Genomic DNA, 14,595 nt, shown 5'->3' with positions numbered 1-14,595 from the left:
GTTATGCAAAGTGTCATAAGTTATTCTCATGGTGATAATAGTGTATACCACTCTTCGACCTGAAACCACTATGGATCCTAGATGTAGAGTCGAGTGCTTTATTGCTGATCCAACGTTGTCCGTAACTGGATAACCATAAAGACAGTTGATGGGTACTCCATAAAGCATGCTGAGGGACATGAGTGTCCTAGATGGAATTTGCCCATCCTGCGTAACAGGATAAATGTCTATGGGCCCAATATTGAACTGGACAAGGATGACATGGTCTATACCTTGTGTTCAATATAAACATAAGGGCAAAGGGGTAATTATACACATAATTATTATCACAGGAGGTTTTGTCAGATCACATGACATTTTCGTGACTTGGGTAGCAGTGATGTGTTGCTAGATACCGCTCACTGTTTATTATGTTAAATGCGTGATTTAATATAATTGCCAACGCCGCGAAAACCTATAGGGTCACACACAAAGGACGGATTGATGAGAGATAGAGTAACTAAGGAACACCGTAAGGTACGGTGCACTTAAGTGGGAGACGAAATATGGTAAGGTACCAAATACTTAAGTGATTTTGGGCATATTATAAGATATGGGCCAAAATACACTTAAGTGGGCTTTTTAGCTTGAAGCCCACACAAGTGGTTCTATAAAAAGAACCCCTTGGGTAGAAGCATTGTCATTCCACTCCACTCAGACTGAAATTCAAGTAGAGACTTGGAATTTTGTTTCCCTCTTTCTCTCACTCAAAGCCTTCATTCATAACAGCTAGCACTGCGATTGAAGGAATCCGTTCGTGTGGACTGAGTAGAGACGTTGTCATCGTTCAACGTTCGTGATCGCCCCGTGGATCTGTATCAAAGGTTTTGATCATTATCAGAGATCTGCACCAAAGGTTTGAATCGCCACAAGAGGTAACGATTCTATCACTGATCATGCCCATTCGTAAGGATCACTAAATGGAGAAATTTTTAAATTCCGCTGCGCCTTGGATGACAATTCTCCTACAAGGGAAGCCTTTGGGCATTCGCCAGAGTTGTCTTAGATCATTGCCCGATCATTTTGAAGTATTCTTCTCAGCTCTAGGGGCCTAATCCCTTTAGGTTTAATATTTTTTGGTTAAGGGACGCTAATTTTTAGAGAGTGGTTTGTGAGTTATATATGAGGGAGGTTCGAAAGGGTTGAATGTCGTGCAGGTTATGGAATAAGTTGAGAACTCAAAAGGAATCTTAAGGTCTGAAATGATGAGGTTTTTGGAAATTTAGATTTTAAGATTAACGTTTGCTTGGATTATCTCTAATATTTGGAGATGAAAGTGGAATCCGAGTCTCTTTCTCAATATGAGTTAGCTTGTAGATTGCAAATATGTCAAGACTTGGTGGAATCAATACAGTGTCGTAATTATCAAATTTTCCAAAGGTCTAGGTTGGCTTGGCTGAAGTTGAGGGATGTTAATTTATGTTTTTTTTTCATGCTTGTGTTAGACAAAGGAGTATGAGGAATAGTTTGATGGCTCTTCGAGTGGGGGATATTTGGGCGAAAAATGGTTATGAGGTTATATGGGAGATATCAAAGTATTTAAATGACCATTTTACCGATTTAAAGGTTAATATTCCAAACATCGGAGGGGTTCTTCTTCCCCGTCTCTCATTAGATGAGGCAATGCCTCTTTCTGCTTGGTTTTTTCCTTTAGAAGTGGACATGGTAGTTATGGAGATTAATGGGTCCAAGAGTATCGGCCCTGATGCTTTCAATATTTCCTTTTCTAAGAGGTGTTATGGGTTACTTAGGGGTGAGGTCATTGTGATGTTTGACCAATTCTATATGAACAACGTGTTGCTTAAGAGCTAATGTCCTTTTTCATCGCTCTTATTCCAAAAGTGGAGTTTATTCTAGAGTTGGGAGATTTTAGACCTATTCTATTTTAGGTTTTATTTATAAGTTGGCGGTGAAGGTGCTGACTTCCAGGTTTTGCTAGGGTTAGGGGGAAACTTATCTCCATAAAGTAATTGACTTTCATTAAAGGGAGGCACCTGGTGGATGGTGTGGTTTCTCTTAAAGAGGTTTTGAACTTGGATAAGAGGTATAAATGAAAGTGTTTTCTATTTAAAGTGGACTTTGAGAAGGCTCATGACTCTGTTAGCTGGTCTTTCCTGGACTATATGTTACAGAGATTTTGTTTTGATGACATGTGGAAGGCCTGGATCTGTGTTTGTGTTTTTTTGGGTAGCCTATTTGTGTTGGTGAATAGGTGCCCAACAAAGGAGATTTGTATTCCTAAGGGTTTGAAAACGGGAGACTCATTGGCTGCTTTATCTTTCTTGTTGTGGCAGATAATATTAGTGTATCTTTGAATAAGGAGATTTTGGTGGGTGTTGTAAGACCCCAATTTTGACCCTAAGATCCCTCATGCTATCACATCATATGCATTGGCATTGGGATCACACCTTGGCATCCTCCTTACCCCTCACTCATTGGGTTTGTATTGGGAGAGATCACCAAGCACCATTTGATTGTATCATACTTTGTATTTTTATCATTTTACTAACCAAAATACCAAAAATATGTCTTTGCATTTGTCTAACTCTTTTGTAGGTAGGGCACATGCTCACCTTTGATCTATCAAGCTCATATCTATGGTTTAAGACCCTCATTGCTAAGAGCTCAATCAATAATGATCTATAAAGTCTCTAGGAATCATACATGGATCCTCATGATCTACACATGTTATTTTGACCAAGAAATCACCAAGAGTTTGGAATTGGTTTGCCTTGCAAACCCTAATTCATCTGGGTATCTTGTGTAACTTATTCAACAAGCTTCTTCAACATTTGATCAAATATTTCAAGGGATACTTCAAATTTCATCATCTTATGCATATATTATATCTCATGAGCCCCAAAAGTCAAGAGAATTGCAAGCTAGCAAGTTGGTTGATGGTGGTTGACCAGAGGAATTCATCTCATCAAAACTGGGGTTCCCTAGACCTTATATCCTATAATTTGTATCATATGAAAATTATTCCAAGATCAAAGTTACTCTAAATGACATTCCAAACAACTTTCATGTTGAGGTCGAGAGCTAGTTTTGCTTGGAAAGTCATTTTTTATGATGAAAGATTATAGGTCATTTTGTCTAAACCCTAATTTGGAGGTCAACTTCCCAAGGCCATAAATTGCTCAATTTTTATGAGATGAAATATTTCCAAGTTGTAAAATAAAATTCAAGATGCCTACTTCAACTTTTATGAGCATGTGATATGAGGATACATTATAGGTCATTTTGGATCAATGTCATTGAACAAGTGATTTTCCTCAACTTCAAAAATGTATAACTCCTTCATATTAAATCCAAATGAGGTCAAATTTGTGACCATTTTGAAGGACTTTGAGAGAGCTACAACTTTGATGGAAGAGATTTTCTTATTTGAAGCTCACATAAAAAGTTAGCCAAGGTGGAATAAGTGAACATATGGCTTGACACTTAGAATTTTTTTGGACATGTTTGATTTTCCAAACTTCCACCTCAAAATTCACCATGATACAAGCTTCAAATGAAAAAGTGTTCAACATGAAATTTGTTCCTCTTGATCTAATGTTTCCAAAAAGTCCAATTTCATCCATTTTGGACAAGATTTGAATGGGATGCGTATGGCTTGAACACTGCATCATCATTTGGTAAGATTGAACTTCAAACATCCATGCACAATTGCCTAGCATTCCAACATGATCTCAGACTTGTTTGCACTCAATTATGGATCAGATGGAGTGATTTCGTGGGTCTGTACACGCCATGCACTCATGCATCACACATTTCTAATTTTGGAAGTTTACTTCAAGGGTGAAAATATCAATTGAATTGGCTATAAATAGAATCCTCTAGGCTCAGAACAAAGGACCCTGCACGCCAGCTTTGATCCCAAGCATTCAAACCCTTCCATTTGAGAGGATAAACCTTAGAATTTCCATTGGAAATTGAGTTTGAATCTCATTGTTTTGAGATTCAAATATCCAGGGATCCAAATCCTTTTGGTCATTCTAATCTACTCCTTCAAGCATTCAGAACAAGATCAAGCACAAGCAAGAGGAAGAACAATCGAATCCAGACCTGCATTGAAGGTATTTTTCAGAAAATTTCATCTCTTCAATTCTCACTCGATTCTTCATAATTCTCTTGGATCTTTGGTTGTCTGAAGTCCTACCAATGTAGGCAACAAGATTGAGTTGCTTTGAGGTCAAATCGAAGCAACTCAGATCGTGCACCTCAAATTTCAACTCCTTGTATCTCTCAATATACTTAGAGTTAGGATGAATTGAGGTCAGATTCGAGCTCAGTGCCCTTTTTACTTTAAAATCATGTCCTCCTTTTAAATTTTGGTGATGGTTGTAACTGAACCAGTCCGGTGAAGCTCACTGGAGAAGGAGACCGGAGTTGTAGCTCCGGTGGTGAGTTGACAGGTTCAAAACCATAGGATCCATTTGAATTGATTTAATCTTACGCGTTAGTTTGGATGACCATTGTTGTGGCATGCTGACTAGAGACTATCGTGGATTGCGCGTTTATGACCACTTGATCTGCCACCTCAATTAATGAGGGAGATCAAGTGGTCCACGTTTTTTCTGATTATTTGATTTTTATTTTATTTGTTTTATTTTCATTAATTCATATTAATTTTAATATTGATCCAAAAAATATGAGAGTTTCACCAATTTTTTTTAAAAATAATTTCCTCTTTCATATTTTGAATTAAAATTATTTTTTGGATCATTATTAATATTTTTCATGATTTAATTGATTTTGTGAATATTTTTTATTGTTTAAAAATAGTTTTAGATTTCCAAAAATTATGAATTTTTTTCTCCAAGGTCCTTTGATCTTGTTTGACCTATGATAGATCTCATGGCCATTTCTTTGGTGTTTTGAGGAGGTTTTAGGAATTTGATAAACCATAATTTAATTTAATGCATTATTTAATTGATTTTAATTGTTTAATTGCAAAATAAGTTGTGTTGAGCTTCTAATTTTGACTTGTTGAGTTTGACTTGTGTTGTTGGGCCTTGGTCAAGGTTGATTTGACTTTGTTGAGTTAAGATCATTGGATTTAGGGGATTGATGAAATGTACATTTCATCTCCCAAAATGAATGAATGGTCTTAATTTGGTAAAAGTCCTCCTTTGACCAATTTGTGTTGATTCCATTTCCCCTCCCTCTTCATATCATTCCCTTTCTTTATTCATTCATGCCATGGATCTATGATATCTCTAGATCCTAAGACTAGTTGATTGCAAAATCAACATGAGTATGAATGAGATTAGGTCCACCCTTTTGCATATTCTTTTTGTGTGTGGTATGTTTTATGAGCATAGTCCATTATACTATTTTTCCAACATGCATTAACACCAAAATTCTATTGCCTGACCCCAAATAGTTGTGACTTCTACATAAGTCCAATTATGATTGCTTAACATATTGCTAAGTTTATGACACAAAAGGCATAACATTCTAGTAATTGATTTTGTAAGTCTCCCCTCTTTCATGGTATTGTATGGAAACTTGACCTTTTTTCCTTCCTTTGGAAGATGTCTTGGTTCAAGGATCCATGCCTGTGAATAGTGGGTTGAGTGTTCTCCAAAGAATGACTTAAACAAAACAAAGCAAAAGCAATACTAACTTCTAATCAATTAACAACTAACATTTAATTTTAAGCCATTTACTTTTATGCACTTTAATTTCAAGTTTTTTTTCATTTGCCATTATTCATACCATTCAATTTGTTTATTTTAATGTCATTTTCACTTTGCTCATTTGAGCCATACTTTGTGAATATATTATGTTTGTATATACTTGTTTGTGTTATGGTTTTTTGACCTTAATGTACATAATAAGGACAAAAAACCTAAAAAACATTTGTGTGGACTGTTGGTTTTAATCTGAGACATTGGACTTAGAATTAGGCAACACTCCCTATGCAAAGGACTTGGCCAATGCCAACTTTCATGAAATCAAGTGCTTGTGAAGTGAACATTCATCTGATACAATATTGAAGATCTATTGGAGTCCATCTGCAGCATGATCATATTGAAGCTGTTATTTTGAACCTGTGTCTAATGCCTATCCTTTGAAGTCATATGATACATGGGGAATTTTGAAGAAGATCATTAAGTTGCTAAGCTTGGATGTGGCTATCTTTATTTGATGCCTTGCTCTTCATCTTGCTATTTGTGTATTGATATTGCTTGATTCTAAAGTCCAAGGGAAATTTAGGTTTCTATATGACATTCTTGTCTATTGGATTGCAGCCCATTGGTCAGATCTTTTCAACTCTCAACTTTTAAATTTGTGCTTAGGATTAGTCTCTTCATCTCCTCCCCATTTCTTTAATTTCAAAACCTCTCCCTCCTTTAAAAATCTTATTTGCTTATGTTTATTTTTTTCAAAACTTTGACCATATTGCAAATTAGAAACTTTGGCCTTATGCCATTGCATTTTCAAACTCTTTTTCTTAAATAAACTTGTAAATGAATTTAACTATACTTGACTTAAAATTTCAAAAGTAAAAAAGAACTAACACTCATTTAAACCTTTTTTAGGCCTCTTGTGCCTTTGTTAAACTTAAAATTTTGTTAAAAGCAACTCACTCACTTTGAAATTGATACCACGAACTACGAGGTTTTAATCCCTCATTTTTATGTTGGTACGTATGCACAAGTACGAAGGTCTTGTCAAACACAAAAATATAATTAATGAATTCTTTTCCCATCCCTCCACTCTATTTATTGCAAACATCATTTTATACAAAAACACATATGCACACAAAAAAGGGCTCCCTAGGAGTACCTAGGACACTTTGGGTGTTAACACATTCCCTCTGTGTAACCAACCCCCTTACCTGTAATCTCTGGCATTTTATTAGTTTTGATTTGAACCGTATTTTATATCTTAAATCTGTTGCGATGTTGCAAAACAATGAACCGTATTGTATGGTCCATTGCAGATGTCACACAATTCACTCGGTGCCTGTTGCACTTGAGCCACTTTCTGAGCACCTATGTTTAGTGCTCTCAACCTTTTCTCTACCTCTGTAGCAACAGCTTCTTCAATTTTCACCTGTTTATTTGTTTCAAGCTTCAAGTCAATAACTACAGATTTGCTTGACACCCTGTCATATAACTCTAAATGCTCGTTCGAGGCAATAGCTTCAATTATCTTCTTCATACCGGTGGCTGTTGCAAAGTTGGCTGAGCCACCAGCTGCTGAATCAAGGATTTGTCTTGTTTGAATTCAGAGACCATTGACAAACATTTGCATTTGTTCAGTTTCATCCATGTTGTGAGTAGGACAAGCCACTAGGATTCTCTTAAATCGTTTGTAGGCATCTCCTAGTGACTCACCCTCCTTCTGTTTGAAGTTTAGGATCTCATATCTTTTCCGCAATGATACAGATGCGGGAAAATACTCCTGCAAGAATGTTGTTTCCATGTGCTCCCATGTAGTGATACTACCAGCAGGTAAGGAATAGAACCACTCTTCAGCCTCATCTGCTAAAGTGAATGGGAACATACGAAGTCAGACTGCTTCTTCGCTATGTCCAGGCATTTTCAGGGTTGTGCTCATGGTTAAAAATCTTTGCAGATGCTTGTTGGCATCTTCATTCACTCTTCCAGAGAAGGACTGTCTTTCGAGTTGATTAATGGTGCTGGGATGCAGCTGAAATTGTTCCACAGTGACCGGTTGGTTGAGAATTGTCATACGACCACCCGGGGTGTTGGTTCCACCATAGTCACCGAGGAGTCTCTCTGGTGGTGGTGGTGGATTAGCAGCCATAATTTCAGGAACTGTTTCCGTGTCTGAATCTGAATTCTCTGAGTGCACTGAAACAACTTCTTCATCCGCTTTGTTCGCTAATTCCAGTTTCTTTCTCCTAGCTTGTCTGAGTCTGGCGCGAAGGGTTCTTTCTGGATCTGCGTCAAAAGGAAAATCCGCTGAGGCCTTACCTCGCATAAACAAGTTAGACAAAGATTAGAATTGAATCACAAAATTGTCACAGATAAAATTTTAGTTGGCGAGCAACAAAATTTCGATAGAATAGAAATTAAAATAAGTATTTTGGCAATCCCCGACAACGGCGCCAAAAACTTGATCGGAAAAATAGCAAGTGTACTATTTTTACCGATGTAGTAATAAGGAGTTTTATTTCCAAGTATCGATCTCAAGGATTGCGTAGGAATTACTTATTTTAATTTGATTCTATCAGAACAAAAAGATAATGGTTGGGTTGTTTTGGAATTTAGAATAGTAAACACACAAATAGTAAAAATAATTGATTACGATAAAAGTTGCTAGGGTGAATGGTTGAGTTAACCGATTATGAATTCAGTCCCGATTTCCTTAATACATATGATACATTCAATCACCTAACCTCAGAATGTTCTTACTTAAGTCCTTATGGAAGAAACTATTAAACTACCAATTCTTACTCAAATGTCCATTCAATTAATCATTGGTTTTAATCATACAAAATATCAAGGTTTACGGTGATTTACGAAAGTTTCTAGTCCTAGATGATGCATTCATAAACCCAATTGTGTGAAAACCCTACCAATCACAATCCTGTTATTGGAAGTCATAGATTAATTTGTATTTGTCCGATACAAAAGCATAATAACATCACACAATTGAATTGAAATACGTAACATAGTAATCAAGGAATCATTGGTTCAAATTCATAGCATACGATAACATCAGGACCACCCCCTAGCATCATGGGGTTTAGCCTCTCATAGTACTTAAAGAATTCATAAAGTAAAGATTAGACATTACAAAGAATTATGAGAGTTTGATCTTCAATGGTTGCTACCCTTGAATCTCGCCGTCTTCAAATCCGTCGTATTCGTTATCTTCTCCAATGCAATGCTTTCGTTCGTCTGTCAAAAGGTGCCTTCTTCTTTCTCTTCCAAGCCTTCTTATAGCTTCAGATGACTCTCCTCCAAGCTAAAGGTCCAAACTACCCTTAATGAGCAGAATCGGTTCACACAGCAAAAATTAGGTTTTCCAGGCTGCGTTCAATCAACACGGCCGTGTGGTGGCACACGGGTGGCCGTGTTGTTCTTCAGCATTAATTATTTTCAGCATAAGTTACAGTGGCAACAACACGGGCCGTGTCCCTACACACGGGTGCCCGTGTTACTGCACTGTTTTAATCAACACGGCCGTGTGGTGGCACACGGGTGGCCGTGTTGATCTCTGTTTCCTGCTCCCTCTCTGCTCTGCTTGATCAACAACACAGGCAGTGTTGTGGCACACGGGTGCCCGTGTTGACCTGCTGTTTTTTCATATTTTTATCCTTCGGAGTGTCCAAAACTTCACCATTCTTGCTTTTGAACCTGTAACAATGACACTACCAAACGAAGCATAAACGAGATCTTTTTTGACATAAACTCATAATCGAATGCGATGCAATACCATACCAACAAAACATGCTAATTGACTCAAATGCAACTAAAAACAAACATAAATCTTACCAAGGTGATGAAAATATGTCGGATTAGCGGCGGGAATTCAATGGAAATGGTGACTGATCAGCGACTATGGTTTAATTGACGTCTAGCTTATCCATAACTTGATGGTCATGAGTTTACCACTACAGAAATTAAGTGGCGACTCTGCTGGGGAGTAGTCTCTAGTGGGTTTAGCCTACTTTTGTGTGTGTATATAATTTTATATTTGATGTATGTATATTTGTTTGTGTGATATAATCTGCTTGTTGTGCTTGGTGATCTCTGAGTGATGAGATAAGTTCTTACCCGAACTTGAGTGAAATTAAGATAGGAGGATCGTATAGTCATGTTCGACTTGTATGGAGTAGTCCTTAACAAGTTGGCTTGAAACCCATCTACTCAGTGGAGACCCTTTTTGAGTTAGGAATGTCACACAAGTTATTTGTGGTTAGGCATTACTATCTCTGATTTGGGGTCCGAGAAGCTTAGGTCCGTAGAACATTTAACCCCACTTGGCCTATTTAGGATGCAATGCGGAGACTGTTCAAGTGTAGACTTGATAACAGTTGTTACGCGATACTACACTCAGACGAGTTTCTCTTGAGAATATTATGGGTTGATGAGTTAGTCATCCTAACCTATAATATCCGATAGATGGAATTAAGACTATGGGAACTTTTTAGAACATGATCTACATGTTTTTATCCTTAGTTCACTCCTTTGGGATGGTTCTTAACCCAGACTCCATGCTCGTGACTCACAACAAACCCTTGATTCTTGGTTGATCCAATCAAGTCTTGTCAATATCAATGGAACTTGGGTGTTGATAAGGTGTAAACCATAATCCACCAAAATGGATGATTGATCTTGACAATGACTTGATTTATCCCTTGACCTTTGTTTGTTTGCCTTGTTTGTGATCCCTTATTTGTGATTGTTGCATTCATGCATTCATGCGCATCATAACATTCATCAAATGAAAATTTCAAGGAACTGAGGTCTTATTTGTAAATATTTTCAGACCATGGATTATGGACGAAGGAACACTAAGAAGTACAATTTCAGATGTCCCGATTTAAAAGAGTTAAGGAAGCTAGCATCTTTTGTATTAGATCCCTTGGAATTCAAACAACGTCATGGGAAGCTTCGGCCTATTTTGTATGCTGATGTGGTTGAAGGATTCCTGAGTGTGGTGGTTCAGTTTTATGACCCTCTCTACCGTTGCTTCACTTTCCCTGATTATTAGCTTGTGCCTACGTTGGAGGAGTATGCCCATCTTTTGGGAATACCTGTCTCTAACAAAGTGCCCTTTAGTGGATTGGAGGAGATTCCCAAATCTTATATTATAGCTGAAGCTCTTCACTTGAAGAAGTCTCAGATTAAGGCTCATTGGGTGAAGAAAGGAGGATTGTTTGGGTTGACTTCTGAGTTCCTCATCAAGGAAGCTACTGCCTTTGCTCAAGCCGGTAGTGTGGATGCTTTTGAAGCTATATTTGTGTTTCTCATCTATGGGTTGGCTTTGTTCCCTAACATTGACGGTTTTGTTGATGTTAACACCATTAGAATATTCTTGATTGGGAATCCTGTACCTACTTTGCTAGGTGATATGTACTTCTCTTTGCATCTAAGGAATTCTAAAGGTGGTGGAACTATTATCTATTGCGTTCCTCTTCTGTACAAGTGGTTTATTTCGCACTTGCCTCAAACGCCTACTTTTATGGAGAACAAACAATATCTAACATGGTCTCAGAGACTTGTGTCCCTCACTAATGATGATATAGTTTGGTATGACTCTTCATTGAGTATCTTGGAGATTATTGATTGTTGTGGTGAATTCTCTAATGTACCTCTCATTGGTACACAAGGAGGAATCAACTACAACCCTGCTTTGGCTCATCGTCAACTTGGGTTCCCCTTGAGAGACAAACCTAATAACACTTAGTTAAAAGGTCTTTTATATTAAGAGGGTAAAGATCTCCAACATTTGAAGCAGAAGATTGTACATGCTTGACATACTGTGCATAGGAAAGAAAGATCCGAGCTTGGTCTGTGCAATTGTGTAGCTTTGGAGACTTACACTCTTTGGGTGAAGAAGAGAGCTTTGGAATTGAAGATGCCTTATGCTTGTGAGAGACCTATGTCTATGGTTGTGGTTGAGCCATTAACTCTCCCTAACCAAGATATAGAGGAGTTGGAAGACGCGCTCGCCAAGATGAAGCAAGAGAAAGATATGTGGGAAGAGGGAATCCATGCTTTGAGCCGAAAGCATGGGGAGTTGTAGCTTGAGTCTAAGGACAAAGACGTACTTATCGAGCTTCTTGAAGACCGAGTAACAAAGAGACAGAGAGAACCATAAGTTTCATCTTCTTCTAGTATGCCTCAGCCTTCCGTCGCTTGGAAGAAGATTGTCGATCAGCTGGTCCTTGAGAAGACTCAAATGAAGACTTATTTTGAATCCGAGATTCGACGCATCCGAAGGAAGTACGCGCCTGTAGGCAGATCTTCTGATATTGTTGTTAGGGATCCTTAGGATGACTAGTCTCCTTTTATCTTGTATTTTGTATTTTTAGTTTCTGAAATTGTACTCAGTTTAATATTCCAATTATATATATAAAAGAGATTTTATGGTCACATCAAATTTTTGCAATTGTTGTTATAAATATAAATTTGCAAATAAAATAGTAAGTTCCTTGAAAATAAAAATAACCAAGCATTGCATTTCATGCATCATTTGCATCCAGGTTTCTCTTTCGCCAGATGTCTTATTGGTATTTCTTCTGTGGTTCAGCCAAGCTGACTCATCGATATAATACCCGTGCCAATCACTCAAGAATCATGGAACATCTAGAACAAGAGAACATAGACTTGAAGGACGAGATCGCACGTCTGACTGCCATGATGAAGTCAGTATTAGCTGCTTAGAGCCAATCTCCTCTGACGCCTGCAACTCCTCCTCCTCAGAGGACGGTCATATCAGAGGTTGTTTCTTCAACCGTGCCTGTCGCTCATTTCTCTCTTGCTATGCCTGCCGGATTTCTGTGGGGAATGCTGCCCAATTTGTGCCCGAGGGTTTCGAGCCTACTTTGGCTTCCATGCCGGCATCTAGCCCGGTCATGTCTGTGCCACCATCGATTGTTCACACTTTACCCCGTGTTGAAAACACCATCTATCATTCTGAGTCGTCTGAGGGTCCAGATGTTTATGAGAAGATGAATGAAATGGAATACCAATTCCTTGAGCTGCGAAAGGAGTTGAAGACCTTGAGGGGTAAGGATTTGTTTGGTAAGAGTGCTGCGGAACTTTGCTTGGTTCCCAATGTTAAGATTCCGATGAAGTTCAAAGTCCCTGGATTTGAAAAGTATAAAGGGAATACCTGTCCACTCATATATCTCGTCATGTATGCTAAAAAGATGTCAACGCAAACTGATAATGATCAGTTACTGATTCATTATTTCCAAGACAGTCTGAATGTATCTACTTTAAGGTGGTACATGGGTTTGGATAGTGCGAGTGTTCATATATTCAATTATTTTGGTGAAGCATTTATGAAGCAATACAAGTATAATGTGGATATGGCGCTAGATAGGGATCAATTGAGATCATTGTCTCAGAAGGATAAGGAGACGTTTAAAGAATATGCCTAATGATGGAGAGAGCTAGCCGCTCAGATCAACCCTCCTTTGGAAGAGAAGGAGACGACTAAGATTTTTCTCAAGACTGTGAGCTTATTTTACTATGAGCGGATGATTGCCAGCGCCCCCAGTGATTTTACTGAAATGGTAAACATGGGGATGAGGCTAGAAGAAGGTGTTTGAGAAGGACATTTATCTAAGGAGGAATTTTCGTCCAACAAGAGGTATGGCAGTGGGTTTGCCAAAAAGAAAGAGAACGAGACCAATGCAGTATCTGTTGGGAGGAAGATGAGGCCTCATGTAAGAAGAAGTCAACCACCCCGTCAACACCATCATCAAGTATCATCTGTAATTATGGTATTTTCTAATAATCAATCAACACCAATTCTACAACAACGTCAACAACAACCATAACAACGAACAAACACATACAACAACAACAATACCAACAATCATCAACAACAATAAAATTTTGAGAGGAAGAAGGTCTCTTTCGTCCCGATTCCTATGCCTTATGCTGAATTATATCCATCATTGGTTCTCAAGAACCTTTTGCAACCAAGAAATCCCCCTCAGATTCCTGAACCACTTCCATGGTGGTACAAACCGGAACTTCATTGTGCCTTTCACCAAGGGGCTCTTGGCCATGATATTGAGAACTGTTACCCTTTGAAGTATAAAGTCCAGAAGCTGGCAAAGAGTGGAATGATGTCCTTTAAGGATCGTGCGCCTAATGTCAAAGCTAATCCACTACCTGCTCATGGTAACCCTTCTGTCAATATGGTGGATGGGTGTCCTGGGGATTTCAAAGTATTTGATGTCCACTTTATTAGAAGGTCCTTGGCGATGATTCATAATGAAATTCTAGTTATCAGACTTTGGATGTCACACTGGTTGTTATGACATCCAATTCTGCACAGACAGGGATTATGCAGAACTTAATAGTAAGTGCAGTAAATAACACAAGTAATTATTCACCCAGTTCAGTCCAACATGACCTACATCTGGGGGCTACCAAGCCAGGGAGGAAATCCACTATTAGTAGTATCAATTCAAAGCTAAACTCACCCGTTTACAACTTATCACTTAATCCCTACCCAATGCAATTTCAATCTTAACCTAAGATCAGAGTTCCTACTCACTCCCCCTCAATCACCTCAGTGATATTAAAAACACTTTGAAGTCACACTTCAAAAACAACTCTTGATTATGCTTCACAGCTTAAATCAAGATACACAGCACTCACGCTTAAAAGCTTTGAGTGACACAACACTTACAACTCAATGAACACCCTATGCCAAAGCAATCATCTACTTGATAATGGCTTGGCTTACAAGATACGTCTAATACAAGACTCACAAAATACAGCAGTGAAGTATGATGGACACACTAACTCTTCACGCTTCAAAATCCCCGAGACTGAATGAAGGAATGCCTTCCTTTTTATATTGCAGCACCTGGGCTTT

This window comes from Lathyrus oleraceus, chromosome 2 (assembly GCF_024323335.1).
Source record: "Lathyrus oleraceus cultivar Zhongwan6 chromosome 2, CAAS_Psat_ZW6_1.0, whole genome shotgun sequence".
In the NCBI taxonomy this organism is placed as follows: Eukaryota; Viridiplantae; Streptophyta; class Magnoliopsida; order Fabales; family Fabaceae; genus Lathyrus; species Lathyrus oleraceus.
Note: the sequence above shows the minus strand (reverse complement) of the source record.